At 39.5% G+C, this 7,882-nt stretch overlaps 1 non-coding gene across 1 annotated transcript; it reads left to right on the top strand.

Moving 5' to 3' along the window:
- The first annotated feature begins 672 nt into the window (after window positions 1-672).
- LOC126066633 (U6 spliceosomal RNA) lies at window positions 673-778 on the top strand. The gene has a single exon (XR_007515212.1). It is a non-coding gene; the product is annotated as a U6 spliceosomal RNA (small nuclear RNA).
- The last annotated feature ends 7,104 nt before the right edge of the window (window positions 779-7,882 follow it).

The raw sequence follows: 7,882 nt of genomic DNA, 5'->3' as shown, positions 1-7,882 counted from the left end.
GATGTGGCTGGAATCTGTAGGGGAGGAAACCAGGGAGAAGAAGTTGTAGGGATGATGGGCAGAAGTGTGTGTGAAGGTTTTCCATGAGACCTTAGCTTTAGACTGATATGAATAGGTGCAGGGAAAAAAACTACATCCAGCTTATCAAAGAGCCGTTGGTACAGGGTTGAATAAAGCAGAGGCATTGCAGAAGCAGAGTAGGGCTGGAAGACATTGAATTTTGGTTCAGATACATGAGACACCAGGAAGCCACACCTTAGAAAGTAACCTGTTCTAAACCTGACCTAATTAAACTTAAAACTAAGACTCAAAAAATAACTGCAGAGGATATACAGTTTGAGGACGGAGTCCCACCAAGCTGGATGCACTTGAAAAACACCTTGGGCTTTCCACGGATCTGGTCTAACAGAGTATATATCCAAGCCATCACAAGTTCATAGTGATCAGCCAATATTTGGACTCTCTACCGAAACAAAAAATAATGCTCTTCAAATAAAAAAGAAACAAAAATTAGAGACACTAAATGTATTAATCATAGTGACCATTTGTAATGAGTCCAAATGTGGAGAAGCGAAAAAATAGAATGAAGCAGTATTTGAACATATAATAACTGAGAATTTTTCAAAAGTGAAAAAAACATTATCAAAACATTCAATAAAGAATATAAGTTTAGTGTTTGCTTTGGCAGCTCATATACTAAAATTGGAAGGATACAGAGAAGATCAGCATGGTCCGAGTGCAAGATAGCACACAAATTCATGAAGTGTTTCATATTTTTACATTACTAACAATGCACAAACACCAAAAAAGAAACCAGATAACTGGGAGCTTCTAAAAATCAAACACTTATGCTCATCCAAAGACCTCACCAAAAGAGTAAAAAGACAACCTATAGACTAGGAAAAAAATTTGACTATGAGAAATCCAATCAGCCTCTAATCTCTAAAATCTAAAAGATATCACAAAACCTCAACAACAAAAAGACAAATAACCCAATTGAAAAATGGGCAAAGGATATAAACAGATACTTCACCAAAGAAAACATTCAGGCAGCTAACAGATACATGAGGAAATGCTCAATATCATTAGCCATTAGAGAAATACAAATCAAAACTATGATGAGATACCACCTCATCCCAACTAGGCCAGAATTAATCCAAAAAACACAAAACAATAAATGTTGGAGAGGTTGTAGAGAGACTGGAACACTTATACACTGCTGGTGGGAATATAAAATGGTAAAATCACTTTGGAAATCGATTTGGCATTTCCTTAAAAAGCTAGAAATAGAACTACCATACAATCCATCAATCCCACTCCTTGGAACATAACCTAGAGAAAGAAGGGCCCTCACATGAATAGATATATACAGGCCCATGTTCATTGCACCACTGTTACAATAGCAAAAAGATGGAAACAACCAAGGTTTCCATCAATGAATAAATGGATAAACAAATTATGGTATAGTCACACAATGGAATACTAAACAACTGTAAAGAACAATGATGAATCAGTGAAATATCTCATAACTTGGAGGAATCTTGAAAGCATTATGCTGAGTGAAATTAATTAGTCTCAAAAGGACAAATATTGTAGGAGACCACTATTATAAGAACTCAAGAAAAATTTTAAACACAGAAGAAAATATTCTTTGATGGTTAAAAAAAATGGTTACGAGGGTGGAAAGAGAAGGACAGAGAAGGGTATTCACTAATTGGAAATTAGACAAGAATTATTTTAGATGAAGGGAAGGACAACACACAGTACAGGGGAAGTCAGCATGGCTAGACTAATCCAAAAGCTAAGAAGTTTCCTGAATACAACCATATATTTTGAGGGACAGCGTAGCAGGGGCAGGGATCTGGGGACCATGGTTTCAGGAGACATCTAGATCAGTTGGCATAACAAAGTATATTAAGAAAAGGTTCAGCATCCCACTTTGGTGAGTGGCATTTGAGTCATAAAAGTTAACAAGCAGGAGAGGTGGGGCCAAGATGGCGGAATAGACAGACGCTTCCTGCGAGCCCTCTTACAACAAAGACTCGAAAAGAACAAGTGAAACGAGTATATTTATGACAAGCTAGGAGCCTGAACATCAAAGGCAAGGTTAGAAAACTAACCAAGGGGCAGGAGGAGGAAGAGACGGCTCAGAACCGGAGAGGAGTTACCGGACCTGAATTGCCAGGAGCCCTCAGGCACCATTCCCAGGAGTGGCTGCGGCCAGCAGTCATGTTCTATATCTAGTTCTCCTGTGATGGTAGCTCAGCCGGTTTATCAGCAACCTGCATATCATTACCAGGCCCCTGCACAATGTCTACCAGGACAGTGGCAGTGGGGTGTTCCTCAGTCAGCTGCTTCTTCTGCTCCATTTTTATACCTACAAACTTCTGAGGTTATTTATCAGCCAGGGGAAATTACACAAGATGGTGGATGTGTTCCTCCTCCACTGTCTCTGATGGAAACATCAGTTCCAGAGCCTGATTCTGATCATGGAGTTCAAGCAGCACATCACCAGGTTTATGCTCCGAGTGCCATTGCTATGCCTGCACCTGTGGTGTAGCCTAAACCAATTAAAACAGTGTGGAGCATTCATTATTAAGACAATTGGGCAACTTTAGTCCAGCTCAACTGATTTCTTGTCCAATGATCATTGTATGGCCGAGATCCAGCTTCAACAAATCGTCTAGAAGCTGCCCGTTGTGAAATTTAGGGTAAGTTAATACCTTACTGTATTTACTTATTCCAACTATAACCTGTCTAAATTTGATGAAATTTGCCCTTTCAGCAGTTCTGCAAAATCATTAAGGTAGATGTGGCATGATGATTTTTTATATATATTAATCTAACTATAGTGACATTTTCTATAACAGATATTTTATCCATTCCGTAAATAATAACCATATTGGGAATTTAAAAAAAAAGTTAGCAAGCAGCTATCTAAAATGCATCAATTGGTCTCAATCCACCTGGAGCAAAAGAGAATGGAGAACACTAAAGACACAAGGAAAATATGAGCACAAGAGAAAGAAAAGGCCACATAAACCAGAGATTCCATCAGCCTGAGACCCAAAGAACTAGATGGTGCCCTGCTACCACCAATGACTACCCTTACAGGGAACACAACCTAGAATCCCTGATGGAGCAGAAGAAGAGTGGGACGCAGACCTCAAATTCCAGTAAAAAGACAAGACTATAATGGTCTGAGACTGGAGGGATGCCAGAGGTCATGGTCCCAAGACTCTCTGTTAGCCCAAAACTAAAATCATTCTTGAAGCCAACTCTTCAGACAAACATTAGAATGAACTATAAGATGTAAAATGATACCGATGAGGAGTGTGCTTCTTAACTCAAGTAGACACATGAGACTATGCGGGCAGCTCCTGTCCAGAGGTGAGATGAGAAGGTAGAGGGGGACAGGAGGTGGTTGAATAGACATGGGAAATACAGGGTGGAGAGAAGGATTGTGCTGTCACATTGTAGAGAGTACAACTAGGGTCACATAACAACGTGTGTATAAGTTTTTGTATGAGAAATTGACTCAAATTGTAAACTTTCACCTAAAGCACACACATACACATACACACACACAAAAAAAAAACTATTAAATTTCATGGTTTTGTTATTGTACTGTAGTTATATAAGATAACATTGCTGGCAGAAGCTTTGTGGTGAATAAACAGAGTTCTTGGTAGCATTTTTGCAAAAAAAAAAAAAACTAAGAGTGACTGTCCCCAGTAAGGATGGACAGTACATGTGAGAGTTGCCCATATCTTTACTCCTTCCATTATGTTATCCAACTTTCCTGAACCAAGTACAGCACACTTAGACAGAGTGAGCGCTTGAATGAAGGAACAGGGCTGGGGGAACCTTATTTTCCCTACATCATTGGCCTGAAAGATGTGTAAATACTCAAATGGTATAGGCCACTTAGGCAAAACTATTTCGATTAGGAACTAATTTATTCTATCTTGAAAATTGTAACTATAGCGAATTTCTGGCCTAGTATTCATAATAAATAAATTCATAATAAATATAGACAATGTATTGCTAGTTTTCTTGTGAAAAATTATAATTGACAATGACTCATCCATTATGCATCCAGCTAATATTTTCTAGCCACCTACTATGCTGTATACCCATCTGAGGTGAAGGACATGGGTGGGATCAAAGTTTTCTAGGAAATCTTGATTCTAAATTGAGTCTTTAAGGATGGAGAGAAGTTATCCATGCTAAAAGGAAATGAATGGGGGAAAAAAGTAAGGAATTTAGATAACATCTTAGTTAAGTATTCTGTATTTTTTTTTTAACACTGATGTTTTAATTCAAAGAATATTAAAGAATGTTAATTATAACAGAACTGTTGTGGAAGTGAATTTGCACATGAAAATTTTCCAAAAATTAAATCTGTAAATAAATATCCTGATCAAACTCTTGGATAACTTAAAAAAAAAGAATACAAATTTAAGTCTACTTTTATGTTTATAAATTTACTTATATGATAAATTTAAGAAATATTAAAAATTAAAATATAGGAAATTATATCAAACAGAACAATCCTAAAAGAGGACAGAGGGGGAAAAAATGTGATCCTTAATGAGTAACAGAAGACTGAGAACTGATGTTTAAATGAAAAGGATGGAAGACAAATGAAAAGATTCCAGCATCTTTAAATTACAAAATAATAATAATAATAGTCAATTATCAAACCTAATAAAAATGTCAATTGAAAAAATATAGGCATTTCCAGATAAAAATTCAGATATTGTTGCCAATATATTCAAACTAAGTTCAATTCTAATGCAAGTTCCTAATGTTGAAGATGGAAACATGGAAATCCAAGAAGCAATGATGACCATAAGAAAGAATAAATATGAGGCTGTGATGGAAACATCCTTGGGTAACCCCCAATGAATAATTCCCTTGAAAAAGTAACCCTTTTTTCTCAAGTGTGGATATAACCTGTGACCTGCTTTTGATCAATGGATCAATAGAATATGGCAAAAGTGATAGGATAACAGTCCCATGATTATGTTATGTTATATATCAAATGTGAAGAGTTTGTTTATGTAGTTAAGGTCTCTATTCTGTTGACTTTGAGTTAATGAAAAGACATATTATCCTGGTTGGGCATAACGTAATCAGATACACTATTTAAAGAGGACTAGACTTTCACTGGAGCCCAGGTGGTGCACTGGTTAAGCAATCAGCTGCTAACTGAAAGCTTGGTGGTTTCAAGCTACCAGCCGCTGCACTCTGTGGGAGAAAGATGTGGTCATCTGCTTCTCTAAAGATGTACAGCCTTGGAAACTCTGTGAGGGAAGTTCTACTTTGTTCTGTAGGGTTGCTATATGTTGGAATTGACTCCAAGGCAAGGGGTTTGGATTGGTTTTCTAGACCTTCACAGAAATCAGAATCCCAAAGCAGCAGGGAGTCTCTGATTCTATTTCTCTCTCTCTGTCTTTCTGTATCTCTCTCTCCTCCACCTTCTCCATTTCTGGCTTCGAAGAAGCAAGCTTCCATAAATTCTACAGTCACTGGGAAATTAATTCTGACAATATACTAAAAAATCCTGGGAGCAAGCCTGTTCATAGTTGAGCCTCATGATGGTAACTCAACCTGGTCAAAACCTGGATTTCAGCCTGGTGAAACCCTGAAAAGAGAACCCAGAAAAGCTATGCCCAGACTCTCACAGGCACAACTTAACACAGAGACTAAATCTAAATAAGCATTGACTATATATTTTTTTATATATTACCACCGGAAACCCTGATGGCGAAGTGGTTAAATGCTATGGCTGCTACCCAAAAAAAGGTCGACCGTTCAAATCCACCAGACGCTCTTTGGAAACTCTACGGGGCAGTTCTACTCTGTCCTATAGGGTCACTATGAGTCGGAATTGACTCGACAGCAATGGGTTTGGTTTGGTTTGGTTTGGTTTGGTTTATATTACCACCCATTGCTGTTGAGTCGATTCCGACTCATAGGAATCCTATAGGACAGAGTAGAACTGCCTCATAGGATTTCCAAGGAGTGCCTGGTGGATTCGAACTGCTGACCTTTTGGTCAGCAGCCACTATATTAAGCAATATTAAAATATTTTTGTGATATTTAAACTATATGCAGAATTAAAATGGATATGTTAATTTTAATTATGATTAAAATGTGGGAGGGGGATAAATAAAGTCACATTGTCCATGGCAAGACTGTCAATTTATAGTGGACTGCAGAAAAAAAAAGGATTGATATAACTTAAATAACACCTATACAAATTGAGGAATATACTTTGTCCATTGATTAAAAAACTCATATTGTAAACATATAAATATTTTTTAAATTGACCTATGCAATTTCAACCAAAACCATGAAAGTTTTAACGGTTATCAAGAATGTAGTTGAGAGAGGTGGAGCCAAGATGGCGGAATAGTCAGACACTTCCTTCGAGCCCTCTTTACAACAAAGACCCATAAAAACAAGTGAAACGAGTATATTTGTGACAAGCTGGGAGCCCCAAGCATCAAAGGCAAGCTTAGACAACAAACTAAGGGGCAGGGGGAGGATAAGAGGCCATTCAGAAGTGGAGAGGAGTTACCGGACCTGAATCGCAGGGAGTCCTCAGGCACAATTACCAGGGCAGTAGTGGCAGCGGCGGCAGCAGCGGGCTGGTACTAGCGTTTGGCCGCAGTTTCCTCAGGGAGAAGCAGCCAGCCACACAGCCTACTCACACATCTGGAACCTGAGGAGAACGGCGCACTCTTGGCAAAAGCTAAGTACTTGCGTATATTTTACTGCGCTCCCCCCTCCCCCAAGCCAGCTTTAGCGGCAGAATCCCTGGGCCTGGGATAGACCCTGGTGAGCACCTAGAGCCATCCTCCTGGCCTTGAAGAAGGAAAAAATTTGCAACTGTGGGGAAAGACAATTTGCTAGCTCCATTAACAGGGTGAGCTCAGGACAGAAGCAGCTCCTGTCTAGGCATAAACCGTCTGTGGACCTTGAGCACCTTTCCCTTTTGCATGGACCTGTGTGGGGCTATTTAGGGAGAATAGGCCCATGTTGGCAAACTACAACCATTTCAGCTGTGCAGTGGAGAGGTGGGTGTTCGATGTTTGACATTGCTTTCCTAGTAAACAAGGTCCTCACCTACCCACATAAGGGACCTAAGGACTGGTAGCTCCACTCATGTCACCCAGCCACCCGTGACAGGGGTCCAAAGATAACTGGTACCTCCCAGTCCTTACAACCAAAAACTTTGGATGCCCATGGTCCCTCTGAAGAACCCACCCACAAGCACGCTGTAGGGAACAGAGACACGTTTCCCTCAGAAACACTTCAGGGTCAGTTCTCAGCCCCCTGCCTTGTTCAGAGCATGACCCCCTGCTGCAATCAGATACCAGTATATACGCCAATCACCCCTGCCCCTCTAAGAGTGTAGGACAGAGCCTGTACCAAGCACTTGATATCAGCTACCTGGAAACCTCAGCTGAATTCATACAAGAAAACTGAATGGACTCCTAGACTGAAATACCTGATAGCAGGTCTAGCCAGCTGGGGACAGGACACCAGAGCTCCAAAGCCAAAAATAATCAAGCTAGCTCACTCACGCAACCCATAAGGGTATACCAAAACAAAACAAAGTGAGCAGCTACGACACAGTAAGCAAGCATAAACTAGTACACTAACTTATAGATGGCTCGGAGACAACAGTCTATATCAAGTCACATAAAGAAACAGACCATGATCAACTCAACAGGCTCTCAAAACAAAGAATCTAGAGATCTTCTAGATGAAAGTGCATTCCTGGAATTACCAAATGCAGAATACAAAAGTTTAATATACAGAACCCTTCAAGACATCAGGAAGGAAATGAGACAATATGCAGAACAAG

Source organism: Elephas maximus, chromosome 23, assembly GCF_024166365.1.
Source record: "Elephas maximus indicus isolate mEleMax1 chromosome 23, mEleMax1 primary haplotype, whole genome shotgun sequence".
Classification (NCBI taxonomy): Eukaryota; Metazoa; Chordata; class Mammalia; order Proboscidea; family Elephantidae; genus Elephas; species Elephas maximus.
This window is presented reverse-complemented; position numbering and strand designations above follow the sequence as displayed.